The sequence below is a fragment of the Schistocerca serialis genome, chromosome 12 (genome assembly GCF_023864345.2).
Source record: "Schistocerca serialis cubense isolate TAMUIC-IGC-003099 chromosome 12, iqSchSeri2.2, whole genome shotgun sequence".
In the NCBI taxonomy this organism is placed as follows: Eukaryota; Metazoa; Arthropoda; class Insecta; order Orthoptera; family Acrididae; genus Schistocerca; species Schistocerca serialis.
In genome coordinates, this window is record NC_064649.1 from 85,972,224 (window position 1) to 85,986,008 (window position 13,785).

The 13,785-nt window shown below is 44.9% G+C and overlaps 1 protein-coding gene across 2 annotated transcripts in view; it reads left to right on the forward strand.

Moving 5' to 3' along the window:
- The window catches only part of LOC126428102 (disintegrin and metalloproteinase domain-containing protein 10), a 561,823-nt gene that overhangs the window by 38,637 nt on the left and 509,401 nt on the right, over window positions 1-13,785 (forward strand). The window lies entirely within an intron of this gene.

Genomic DNA, 13,785 nt, shown 5'->3' on the forward strand with positions numbered 1-13,785 from the left:
CCAGTTATTACGAACTGTGGCCTCTGTGACAGGAAATTACGGATCCAGTCCCATAACTGAGACGATATTCTAGAAGTACGCAATTTGATTCCAAGCCGCTTGTGAGGTACGGTGTCGAAAACCTTCTGGAAATCTAGAAATACGGAATCAGTTTGAAATCCTATGTCGATAGCACTCAACACTTCGTGTGAATAAATAGCTAGTTGCGTTTCACAACAACGATGTCTTCTAGAACGTGCTCTCTGTGAGTCAGTAGAGCGTTTTCTTCGAGGTAAATCATAATGTTCGATGGTTCAAATGGCTCTGAGCACTATGGGACTCAACATCTGAGGTCATACGTCCCCTAGAACTCAGAACCACTTAAACTTAACTAACCTAAGGACATCACACACACCCATGCCCGAGGCAGGATTCGAACCTGCGACCGTAGCGGTCCCGCGGTTCCGGACTGCAGCGCCAGAACCGCACGGCCACCGCGGCCGGCTCATAATGTTCGAACACAATACAGGCATAGTTTTCAAAATCCTGCTGCATATAGACGTTAATTATATGGGCCTGTAATTTAGTGGATTACTGTTACTGCCTTTCTTGTATATTGGTGTGACCTGTGCAACTTTCCAGTCTTTGAGTACGGATCTGCCGTCGTGCGCGCGGCTTTACATGATTGTTAAATATGAAACTGTTCCACCAGCAAACTCCGAAAGGAACCTAGTTGGTATACGGTTTGAACTTGAAGTTATTTAAGTTGCTTCACTAATCCGACGATATCTACTTCGAAGTTACTCATACTGACAGCTGTTCTTGATTCTAATTCTATAATATTTTCTTCGTCTTTTTTGCTGAAGGAATTTCGGAAGGCTGTATTTAGTAACTCTGCTTTAGCAGCACTGTCAACGATAGTACCTCCATTGCTATTGCGCAGAGAAGGCATTTATTGTCTTGCCACTATCATGAAAGCAACACCATTTTAGAACGCTATAATAATAACAGCAACGAACTACGAATTCTTCCAGTCTCCCCCCCCCCCCCCCCCAACCCCCCCGCCACCCCCCCGCACGCACGTACACACACACACACACACACACACACACACACACACACACACACACACACACACACACTACCTAGTAACACTCGGCAACACTGTAGAATTTGCTGCTCCAGTTCTTCAACTTCAGAGACAGAAGATCAGGTTGAGCTTGAAGGCTAAAGAATAAAGATCAGAGTTTAACTCGAAATCGTGCGACCTATTACTACGGGCTATTAGGGACCATGGCTTACTTCTGTTTACGCGCAACCTAACCCTCAAGTGAACTGTGGACGACACGTTTTATGTATCAGCTAACAAAGACCATGCTTCAAGCTACTGTCCCATCAGAAATACTGTGAAAGTAAATTTCCTTTACTTTACATTTATGGTCACAAATTTTTTGTCATCAGTCTACCGGTTTCGGTCTATAATGACCAGATCTGTTTTATAAACTCTGTAGTAAATGTTTATCTTGCCATAATCCTAAGTCGAAACAAGACCCAGGAAGTAGACAACATTCCATTAGAACTACTGACAGCCTTGGGAGAGCCAGTCCTGACAAAACTCTACCATCTGCTGAGCAAGGTGTATGAGATGTATTCTAGAAGAATATAATAATTCCAATCCCAAAGAAATCAGATGTTGACAGATGTCAAAATTACCGAACTATCAGTTTAATGAGTCACGGCTGCAAAATAGTAACGCGAATTCTTTACAGACGAATCGAGAAACTGGTAGAGTTGCCAACCTCGGGGAAGACCAGTTTGGATTCCGTAAAAATAATGGAACGCGTGAGGCAATACAGACCCTACGACTCATCTTTGAAAATAGATTAAGGAAAGTCAAACCTACGTTCCTAGCATTTGTAGACTTGGAGAAAGCTTTTGACAATGTTGACTGGAATATTCTCTTTCAAATTCTGAAGGTGGCAGGAGTAAAATACAGGGAGCGCAAGGCTATTTACAATTTGTACAGAAACCAGAAGGCAGTTATAAAAGTCGAGGGACATGAAAAGGAAGCAGTTTTTGGGAAGGGCGTGAGACAGGGTTGTAGCCTCTCCCCGATGCTATTCAATATGTATATTGAGCAAGCAGTAAAGGAAACAAAAGAAAAGTTCGGAGTAGGTATTAAAATCCATGGAGAAGAAATAAAAACTTTGTGGTTCGCCGATGACACTGTAATTATGTCAGAGACAGCAAAGGACTTGGAAGAGCAGTTGAACGGAATGCACAGTGTCTTGACAGGAGGGTATAATATGAACATCAACAAAAGCAAAACTAGGATAATGGAATGTAGTCTAATTAAATCGGGCGATGCTGAGGGAATTAGATTAGGAAATGAGACACTTAAAGTAGTAAAGGAGTTTTGATATTTGGGGAGCAAAATAACTGATGATGGTCGAAGTAGAGAGGATATAAAATGTAGACTGGCAATGGCAAGGAAAGGGTTTCTGAAGAAGAGAAATTTGTTAACATCGAGTATAGATTTAAGTGTCAGTAAGTTTTTTCTGAAAGTATTTGTATGGAGTGTAGCCATGTATGGAAGTGAAACATGGACTATAAGTAGTTTGGACAAGATGAGAAATGTGGTGCTACAAAAGAATGTTGAAGATTAGGTGGGTAGATCACATAACTAATGAGGAGGTGTTGAATAGAATTGGGAAGAAGAGGAGTTTGTGGCACAACTTGTCTAGAAGAAGGAATCGGTTGGTAGGACATGTTCTGAGTCATCAAGCGATCACCAATTTATTATTTGAGGGCAGCGTGGAGGGTAAAAACCGTAGAGGGAGACCAAGAGATGAATACACTAAGCAGATTCAGAGGGATGTAGGTTGCAGTAGGTACTGGGAGATGAAGAAGCTTGCACAGGATAGAGCAGCATGGAGATCTGCATCAAACCAGTCTCTGGACTGCAGTCCACAACAACAACAATGCAAAAATATCTGTGGAGAAACAAATCTTAACAACACCGGCGCCAAACTCCCGATGGCCCACAAGAATGGCCGCTGCTGCTGGTTGTCGAAGCGAGATACGGAGTACAGCACCAGGACGGTATTCAGCTATCCGGAATTGGGCAACCACCCGAAATATGGACACTTTACTTGTCACCTCTAGGAACCTGTGACACTTCTTTAAAATATCCTACCTACAGTTTAAAGCCCTCAAATAAATTGGCCAGTTAGTGTTGAAATTGAAGCTTCCAAGTTAATGCAGTGGGAAGATACGGCCATTTGTGTCACATACTTCGATACTGCAAACTCACTCATCAAAACCTGTATGGTACTTCCCGTTGACATGTGTTGTTGTTGTGGTCTTCAGTCCTGAGACTGGTTTGATGCAGCTCTCCCTGCTACTCTATCCTGTGCAAGCTTCTTCATCTCCCAGTACCTACTGCAGCCTACATCCTTCTGAATCTGCTTAGTGTGTTCATCTCTTGGCCTCCCTCTACAATTTTTACCCTCCACGCTGCCCTCCAATGCTAAATTGGTGATCCCTCGATGCCTCAGAGCATGTCCTACCAACCGATCCCTTCTTCTAGTCAAGTTGTGCCACAAATTTCTCTCCTCGCCAATCCTATTCAATCCCTCCTCATTAGTTATGTGAATTACCCATCTAATCTTCAGCATTCTTCTGTAGCATCACATTTCGAAAGCTTCTATTCTCTTCTTGTCTGAACTATTGATCGTCCACGTTTCACTTCCACACTCCATACAAATACTTTCAGAAACGACTTCCTGACACTTACATCTATACCCGATGTTAACAAATTTCTCTTCTTCAGAAACGCTTTCCTTGCCATTACCAGTCTACATTTTATATCCTCTCTACTTCGACCATCATCAGTTACTTTGCTCCCCAATTAGCAAAACTGATTTACTACTTTAAGCGTCTCAATACCTAATCTAATTCTCGCAGCATCACCCGATTTATCGACTACATTCCATTATCCTCGTTTTGCTTTTGTTGTTGTTCATCTTATATCCTCCTTTCAAGACACCGTCCATTCCGTTCAACTGTTCTTCCAAGTCCTTTGCTGTCTCTGACAGAACTAGAATGTCATCGGCGAACCTCAAAGTTTTTATTTCTTCATCATGGATTTTAATTCCTACTCCAAATTTTTCTTTTGTTTCCTTTACTGCTTGCTCAATATACAATATACAGTATAACAGAGTTCTTTAGGTAGGAAATAGTGACCCCATCCATCTTCCGTTTGGACTTGAACCTTTGTGAGCAAGTTTAAGAACTGGCTTGGTCTTACTGCGCTGGAGCCCATTGTCTTCTCGGCTGGAGCTGGGGTAGCGGACACGTACTGTACGAGGAAGTCGGCAATGAATCGCGAGCGCGTACGGCAGGCGGCCGGCTAGACTCGTGATTGGATAATCGCTGCGGCCTTGTGCGCAAGCGCAGCCGTGACGCAGTATAGTGAAGGCACCGTAGGGACTTACACGAGGGGAGCAGGGCGTGCAGACAACTAGCTCACCAGTTTTCCTTGTCTTTCGTACCATCGTTGTCCATACTGCTAAGGGTTCCGTGCCTCAGCCCGTGAAAACTCAACCCTTAGAGGATTGCTTTGTTGTCTGTCTGTCTGGTTGTTAACCGTTTGTCTCAGTAACGGGGACACATGTCAAGTTCAAATTTAGGTCACATATTAAGGTGTGTGGTACCTTGGAGGTTCATAAATTTTATCTTCGTATATCCATAATTGAAATGGACGATTTGGGACGTGAGCTAGTATAATATACACTCCTGGAAATGGAAAAAAGAACACATTGACACCGGTGTGTCAGACCCACCATACTTGCTCCGGACACTGCGAGAGGGCTGTACAAGCAATGATCACACGCACGGCACAGCGGACACACCAGGAACCGCGGTGTTGGTCGTCGAATGGCGCTAGCTGCGCAGCATTTGTGCACCGCCGCCGTCAGTGTCAGCCAGTTTGCCGTGGCATACGGAGCTCCATCGCAGTCTTTAACACTGATAGCATGTCGCGACAGCGTGGACGTGAACCGTATGTGCAGTTGACGGACTTTGAGCGAGGGCGTATAGTGGGCATGCGGGAGGCCGGGTGGACGTACCGCCGAATTGCTCAACACGTGGGGCGTGAGGTCTCCACAGTACATCGATGTTGTCGCCAGTGGTCGGCGGAAGGTGCAAGTGCCCGTCGACCCGGGACCGGACCGCAGCGACGCACGGATGCACGCCAAGACCGTAGGATCCTACGCAGTGCCGTAGGGGACCACACCGCCACTTCCCAGCAAATTAGGGACACTGTTGCTCCTGGGGTATCGGCGAGTACCATTCGCAACCGTTCCATGAAGCTGGGCTACGGTCCCGCACACCGTTAGGCCGTCTTCCGCTCACGCCCCAACATCGTGCAGCCCGCCTCCAGTGGTGTCGCGACAGGCGTGAATGGAGGGACGAATGGAGACGTGTCGTCTTCAGCGATGAGAGTCGCTTCTGCCTTGGTGCCAATGATGGTCGTATGCGTGTTTGGCGCCGTGCAGGTGAGCGCCACAATCAGGACTGCATACGACCGAGGCACACAGGGCCAACACCCGGCATCATGGTGTGGGGAGCGATCTCCTACACTGGCCGTACACCACTGGTGATCGTCGAGGGGACACTGAATAGTGCACGGTACATCCAAACCGTCATCGAACCCATCGTTCTACCATTCCTAGACCGGCAAGGGAACTTGTTGTTCCAACAGGACAATGCACGTCCGCATGTATCCCGTGCCACCCAACGTGCTCTAGTAGGTGTAAGTCAACTACCCTGGCCAGCTAGATCTTCGGATCTGTCCCCCATTGAGCATGTTTGGGGCTGGATGAAGCGTCGTCTCACACGGTCTGCACGTCCAGCACGAACGCTGGTCCAACTGAGGCGCCAGGTGGAAATGGCATGGCAAGCCGTTCCACAGGACTACATCCAGCATCTCTACGATCGTCTCCATGGGAGAATAGCAGCCTGCATTGCTGCGAAAGGTGGATATACACTGTACTAGTGCCGACATTGTGCATGCTCTGTTGCTTGTGTCTATGTGCCTGTGGGTCTGTCAGTGTGATCATGTGATGTATCTGACCCCAGGAATGTGTCAATAAAGTTTCCCCTTCCTGGGACAATGAATTCACGGTGTTCTTATTTCAATTTCCAGGAGTGTATGTTAAAATAATGACGAAATTCCTCCAACTGTATTAAGGTGTTGGTTGTATTGGCAACTAGTTTCGATGTTGTTACATCATTATCTTCAGGCCCTAAATACAACATACGATACTTAACCCTTTCAGACACTCAGGTTACAATTGTGCATACTAAGTTTTACTGTGTCGTAGCTGCAACAGAAGCAGTTTTTCCCAATGGAAACCTAAGGTACACGTTTTGGAATGTTAACCCTTTTCATCATGCGCAGGTGCTGCCAACTGTTCGGCATCACAATCAAAATATAGGAAGTCAATTCAACAGCGCATAGCAGCTTTCGACTACCACAATACACGGATGTGGTTGGTTCGCTGTATTCCACAGTATAATTGAATATTCTTTTTTTCACTTTGAATGGTAATTATTGAATGGTCGCTTTTCTACTTACTACAATAGAGAATATTTCGTATTCACTTATTTTAGTCTATGAAATGAGGCGAAGAGTAAAAAGTATGTTTCGCAAATGGGAACATAATTTTGTATAAATCTTGCATGTAAAATAAATAAAATTATGCTCTCATAGCATTGCCATATTAAGAAAAATTTACCTACCTCCAGAAAAAAATCAGTTCTGAAAGGGTTAAACAACCAATGCAACTACAGTAATTTATGAGTTATTATGCAAAACAATTCTATTACAACCATATTACGTAATGGATAATTTTAATGAAAGTAATTATATTTTTGGTCATTTCTGTTAAAATGCCATCGCTCTGGACGTTAGCCATTTACGTGGTATCACTAAATACAAATGAAGCTGTATGTACACAATCGTTTTATTTTAGGTTAATATCAGGTATTAAAAAATGGGAGTATATAAAAGCTTAAGCGACAAGCCGTTATTCTAATGGATAATAATATAGGCGCAGGATGGCCCAGATCGAGCAGAACGCCCTCTGAGGAACAGAAAGGACTAGTTTATGGACCCGGAATAGCAGATTGAACGTACGTTGCGTAATATTCCATTTATATGTAGTCAAAATTTTAAACGCGGTTTTCTCGAAATGACTCTTTTTTATATTTTTTTTATTTTTTTTATCGCGCGCTATAGTAACTTCAAATCTACTGAACCGATTGGCATTATTCTTTGTTTCCGACGAAGCGAACTAAATTGTCTAGGAGTTGTACCACGTTTATTCCGATCGATCACCTACAAATATTTTTACCTGGCAGACGAATCGAAAAGTCGATGAAAAAACCCAATTTTTTTCAAATGGCCGCCATGTTGTGTCCTATGGTCCAAATAACTTAAGCGAGGTACAACTCCTAAACAATCTTAGATACTTCGCTAACGTCAACTCAATTTTGATTTCAGACGAGCCGGCTGACCTGTGTCATACCGCGCGTGAAGGTCTACACCGAAATTTTGTTGCTTTCCGATGGAACTTCCGCCTTCGCTCTTCGACATTTCCGGTCGAAAAAATTCCAGTTTGTAGAGGAAATATCAATAAACATTTTGACCAAATTTGACATTTATATTTATGACACATCCTGAGGAAAAAATTCTCAAAGAACATGTTTTTTTCAGGCCAAAGATAGTAAACCTCTGCTTGAATTTCCACTCCAGTGTATTTTTCGTTCTCATCCTTTTCCAGCTATCCAATTTTAGCTCTCTATCGCAGTTAAATTTTTGTCTCCCATAACTGTTTGAATAACTGCAGAATGTCAAATCAAACACCTTTCAGCCGTCTAATTTCCAAACTTATTTTATTGGGCTACCAGTTTCGGCCATATGTTACGCTATCGTCAGGGCCCCTGACCGACGTGTAGGAAGATTTTAACCTCCGTTCCGGTCAAAATAGGGGCCAGCACTCAAATTGGCATCTATAGATTTTTGATACAGCGATCACTTCAAACATCAAGATGGAGTAATAGACGTCAAAACAGGTGACCCAATAAAATATCGGTTTGGAAATTAGACTTCGGAAGTATTTTTGATTTGATATTGTGTCCTGAACAGCGGAGGTCCGGCAACCGTCTCTGAAAAGATGGACGTACAGAGATTTGAGTAATTGGTTGGGCCTTGTGGTGTAGCGGTAAAGTGCTTGCCTAGAAACCGAGAGAACGTGGGTTCGAATCTGGGTCGTATGTCGGTTTTTTTTACTCTTCATTTTAACCCAGTCTTCTTCACCTCTCAACGCCAGAAACGGCAATTGGTTCGGATTCCACGTTAAACTGTAGGTCCCTTTTCGCCAGTTGGATAATTGGGGTAGGTCAGCCGTCCGCTGTGGCCGAGCGGTTCTTGGCGGTTCAGTCCAGAACCGCTAGACTGCTACGGTCGCAGGTTCGAATCCTGCCTCTGGCACGGGTGTGTGTGATGTCCTCAGGTTAGTTAGGTTTAAGTAGTTCTAAGTTCTAGGGGACCGATGACGTCAGTCCCATAGTGATCAGAGCCATTTGAACCATTTTTGGGGTAGGCTAGGGACACGCAAGGGCCGAAGTAGCGTCCGGTAGGAAGACTTGCACCATGCCATTGAGTTACATGATATTGTTAATATTATTATTATTTGAATAATATCGTCATTAGCTTGTCAGTACTGTAGTGAGTGTCTTGACTGCGTTCACTGTGATCTCCAAAGTATCTCATTCACATTCCTATTTTCTTATTATTATGCGTAGACCGATGTAGACCAGAATCCGTTTCCTTCGGATCCACTTCTCAGAGCAGCCAGTGTGTAGGTTAAGTGGAAGTTCACAATGGCGATGATTACGATAACGGAATAATGCAGAACGGCGGCTCTGAGTAGAATTTACGCCGCAAGCGCGTCCTCCGCAGCCTTTAATTCGCCGTTCTCTATTCATCTAGGCGGCCTTTTTCAGCGTCTAGCGCTCGCTGCCTGGCAAAGTTTTCCGAGGCATGAGCCTTTCTGTGATGCGAAACATTCCCGGCGGGACGGCTTGTGAAACTAATTAACAATATTTAGGTCGCGCAGCCAGCAACCTGCGAACGACAAGGACCCTCCACAACGGCGGGGGAACCCGCCGTGGATGAAGATACATCTTCAAGGAAGCGGCTAGCGTAGGCGGGCAGAGAAAAGAGCGCAATTAGATGCCCGTTTGATTGCACGTTTAACCCGTTGTCTCCCAGTGATCTATTATTGAACTCCATTGTTTTTTATTTTATAACTAATAATGGGATAACCTAGATTGAATTCTAATTATTGTATTACAAATGTACATTATTGACAGCAACTGTTGTAACTTTTTATTAGTGAACATGTCCGCCCCAGTAGCTGTGTGGTCAGCGTGACGGATTGCCGTCCTCTGGGCCCGGGTTCGATTCCCGGCTGGGTCGGAGATTTTCTCCGCTCAGGGACTGGGTGTTGTGTTGTGTTCATCATCATTTCATCCCCATCCGGCGTGCAGGTCGCCCAATGTGGCGCCGAATGTAATAAGACCTGCGATATGGCGGCCGGACCTGCCCCGCGAGGGGCCTCCCGGCCAATGACGCCAAACGCTCATTTCCATTAGTGAACATACAAACTGATTTTTCTTATGTTTTAAAATGAGACCACAATTACCGCAAATCCAGCACACTATCGTTTATATCCTCTCTGTGTTAACCAATTACTCACAAGGAGAGGTCCCCAACGGTGAGATCTACTTTTTGAAACTGTCTATACTGCGATGTAGGTTAAGACCCCAGATATCACATGCTGCGCCGGACGTTGTGGCCGAGCGGTTCTAGGCGCTTCAGTCCGGAACCGCGCTGCTGCTACGGTCGCAGGTTCGAATCCTGCCTCGGGCATGGATGTGTGTGATGTCCTTAGGTTAGTTAGGTTTAAGTAGTTCTAAGTTCTAGGGGACTGATGACCTCAGATGTTAAGTTCCATAGTGCTCAGAGCCATTTGAACCATTTATCACATGGTGCAGCCATTCAGCCTGGTGGGTCATCGTTCGCGAGTAATTGAACAGAAAAACGAAAATCGGAGTTTTGTGACACTTAATAGCGTTGAAAAGTTACAGTAAATAGTCGAAGAGTCTGGTTGCGTGGTGTAATGGATAGGATAACAGCTTCACATGCAGGACCACGGGTTCGAATCTTGTCAGGCGCACTAATTCTTTTTATTTTTAAATATTTGTCGAAATTACTTTGATCATTATTTTATTCAATTAATTGGTTGAAATGTATTTTTTTTTTATTTCTCTTCCTTTGTCACAATTTTAATCGCCGTATGAACATTTCCATTTGTTTCATTTTTTTCTTTACATCATTCTTCATCCAATCGGAATTTTTGTGAATATGAATTTAATTACATTTATCTGTTGTAATATTCTATTATTTGAAAATTCCGATCTGTCAGTTAGGAAACAAAAGATGAAAAATAATCTATTTATATTTGTGCAGCGGTGTGAAAAATAAATTTTTGTTACCAGATGTGAAATTTTTTTGCACGGTAATCAACACACAGACATTTAAAACATAACCTAAATACACTATTGGCCAATAAAATTGCTACACCTCGAAGATGACGTGCTAAGACACGAAATTTAACCCACAGGAAGAATATGCTGTGATATGCAAATGATTAGCTTTTTAGAGCATTCACACGAGGTTTGCGCCGGTGGCGACACTTACAACGTGCTGACATGAGGAAAGTTTCCAACCGATTTCTCATACACAAACAGGAGCTGACCGGCGTTGCCTGCTGAAACGTTGTTGTGATGCCTCGTGTAAGGAGGAGAAATGCGTACCATCACGTTTCCGACTTTGATAAAGGTCGGATTGTATCCCATCGCTATTGCGGTTTATCGTATCGCGACACTGCTGCTCGCGTTGGTCGAGATCCAATGACTGTTAGCAGAATACAGAATCGGTGGGTTCAGGAGGGTAATACGGAACGCCGTGGTGGATCCCAACGGCCTCGTATCACTAGCAGTCGAGATGACAGGCATCTTTTCCACATGGCTGTAATGGATCGTGCAGCCACGTCTCGATCACTGAGTCAACAGATGGGGACATTTGCAAGACAACAATCATCTGCACGAACAGTTCGACGACGTTTGCAGCAGCATGGACTATCAGCTCGGAGACCACGGCTGCGGTTACCCTTGACGCTGCATCACAGACAGGAGCGCCTGCGATGGTGTACTTAACGACCAACCTGGGTGCACGAATGGCAAAACGTCATTTTTTCGGATGAATCCAGGTTCTGTTTACAGCATCGTGATGGTCGCATCCGTGTTTGGCGACATCGCGGTGAACGCACATTGGAAGCGTGTATTGGTCATCGCCATACTGGCGTATCACCAGGCGTGATGGTACGGGGTGCCACTGGTTACACGTCTCGGTCACCTCTTGTTCGCCTTGACGGCACTTTGAACAGTGAACGTTACATTTCAGATGTGTTACGACCAGTGACTCTACCCTTCATTCGATGCCTGCGAAACCCTACATTTCAAAAGGATAATGCACGACCGCATGTTGCAGGTCCTGTACGGGCCTTTCTGGACACTGAAAATGTTCGACTGCTGCCCTGGCCAGCACATTCTCCAGATCTCTCACCAATTGAAAACGTCTGGTCAATGGTGGCCGAACAACTGGCTCGTCACAATACGCCAGTCGCTACTCTTGATGAACTGTGGTATCGTGTTGAAGCTGCATGGGCAGCTGTACCTGTACACGCCATCCAAGCTCTGTTTGACTAAATGCCCAGGCGTATCAAGGCCGTTATTACGGCCAGAGGTGGTTGTTCTGGGTACTGATTTCTCAGGATCTATGCACCCAAATTGCGTGAAAATGTAATCACATGTCAGTTCTAGTATAATATATTTGTCCAATGAATACCGGTTTATCATCTGCATTTCTTCTTGGTGTAGCAATTTTAATGGCCAGTAGTGTAGATTCAGAAGGTGTGTCATGAAGGACAGTCTTAGATTCAAAATGACGCCTAAATTTTTGAGTTTCCAATTATGGTGAAGAACTCTGCCTCTGCGTTTATTTTCACGTTTCCCCAGACGGTAATTGAAATGGTATCAAAACACCTCGGTTTGTTCACTGAGCGTTGGAGTCTCCAGATTTTGAAACGAGTCTCCAGCATAAAGAAGTTCATTATCGGTGTCTCTACTGTATGCCTCCAGTTCCTCATACTTTTTATGCTCGACCGCTCACCGAAAGTTTATTCGTCCAACCGTCTTGGCGGACGAGAGGAAAACAAGCCGCTGCCCTTACTCTTCTGTGACAGACCTTGTATAGTCCACCTTCACAGTCGCAGTGAGTAAATCTTCCGCAAGCGACGTTTTCCGCTCGCTTGTGCGTGAGATGGCGTGCACATGCTCAGTTAATCCGTCACTGTCGTTCTGTCTACCTCCCCTCTTACCCCCTCCCCCCCCCCCCCCCCCCCCGAGGCACCACCCCCAGCCCACCCTGCGTACACAAACGTCCTCCCAACTTTCATTAAATTACTGTCACTCCTGTATACGACGTTCCTACTCCCTGAAAAAGAAACTTAACCTCCCATGTTGTCCCATATGTACAGGGGTCTCCTTTTAGACTTATACGCTTCGTCCAATGGTGTTCTAATTTGTTGATCCCTTCCGAATAGTAGGAATTGTCCAAGTCTGCAGAATAGCTATTAGTTGCTGCAATCACCTTCGCGTTTGAATAAATTCTTTATCCCACCAGCCATTTCTTCAAATTGGGGAACAAATAGTAGTCCGAGGGAGCCAACTCTGAAGAACAGGAGGGATATGAAACGAGTTGGAATCCTATTTCCATTAATTTTGCGACCACAACTGCCGAGGTGTGTGCTGGTGCATTGTGATGCAAAAGGACGGTACAATCGCCGGCGTTTTTCTTGCAGTTCGGTTTTCAAACGGTCCAGTAACGATGAATAATATGCACCTGTAATAGTTTTACCCTTTTTTTGATAGTCGATGAGGATTATCCCTTGCGAATCGCAAAACGCAGCCGCCATAACCTTTCCCGCCGAAGGAATGGTCTTCGCCTTTTTTGGTGCAGATTCTCCCTTGGTAACCGACTGTTTAAACTGTTGTTTGGTCTCGAATAGTGGCTGCACAATGTGTTCCGAATAGATGGGACAGAAGTTATAAGGGACAACATCAGGTTGAACAGGGGAAACGTGATTAGGGAAAATGTAGTATACAGGGTGTTACGAAAAGGTAGGCCAAACTTTCAGGAAACATTCCTCACACACAAAGAAAGAAAATATGTTATGTGGACATGTGTCCGGAAACGCTCGCTTTCCATGTTAGAGGAAATTGCCAGTTGAAATGTGAATGGCAGCGATCGGATAGCTCCACACACGCTCTGACACTGCACAGGGACTGCCAGCGGACCCAGCCGACTGCACCACACGGAGATCCTCCCTGGTTCGCACCAACCGGCCGACTCCCGGACAGCCCCTAGCCGGAAACTATATGCACAAGACCAAAGATGGTACACAGTGCAAATATCGATACACATCACTGCTGCCACACGTAGAAGGAGGAAGAACCACGGCACAACCGCAACAACGGCGGAAACCAAACACAGATAGACAGCCAAGTTCAAGAAAACGCGTAATTCGGAGTGAGCACGGCTCAGTAATGCAC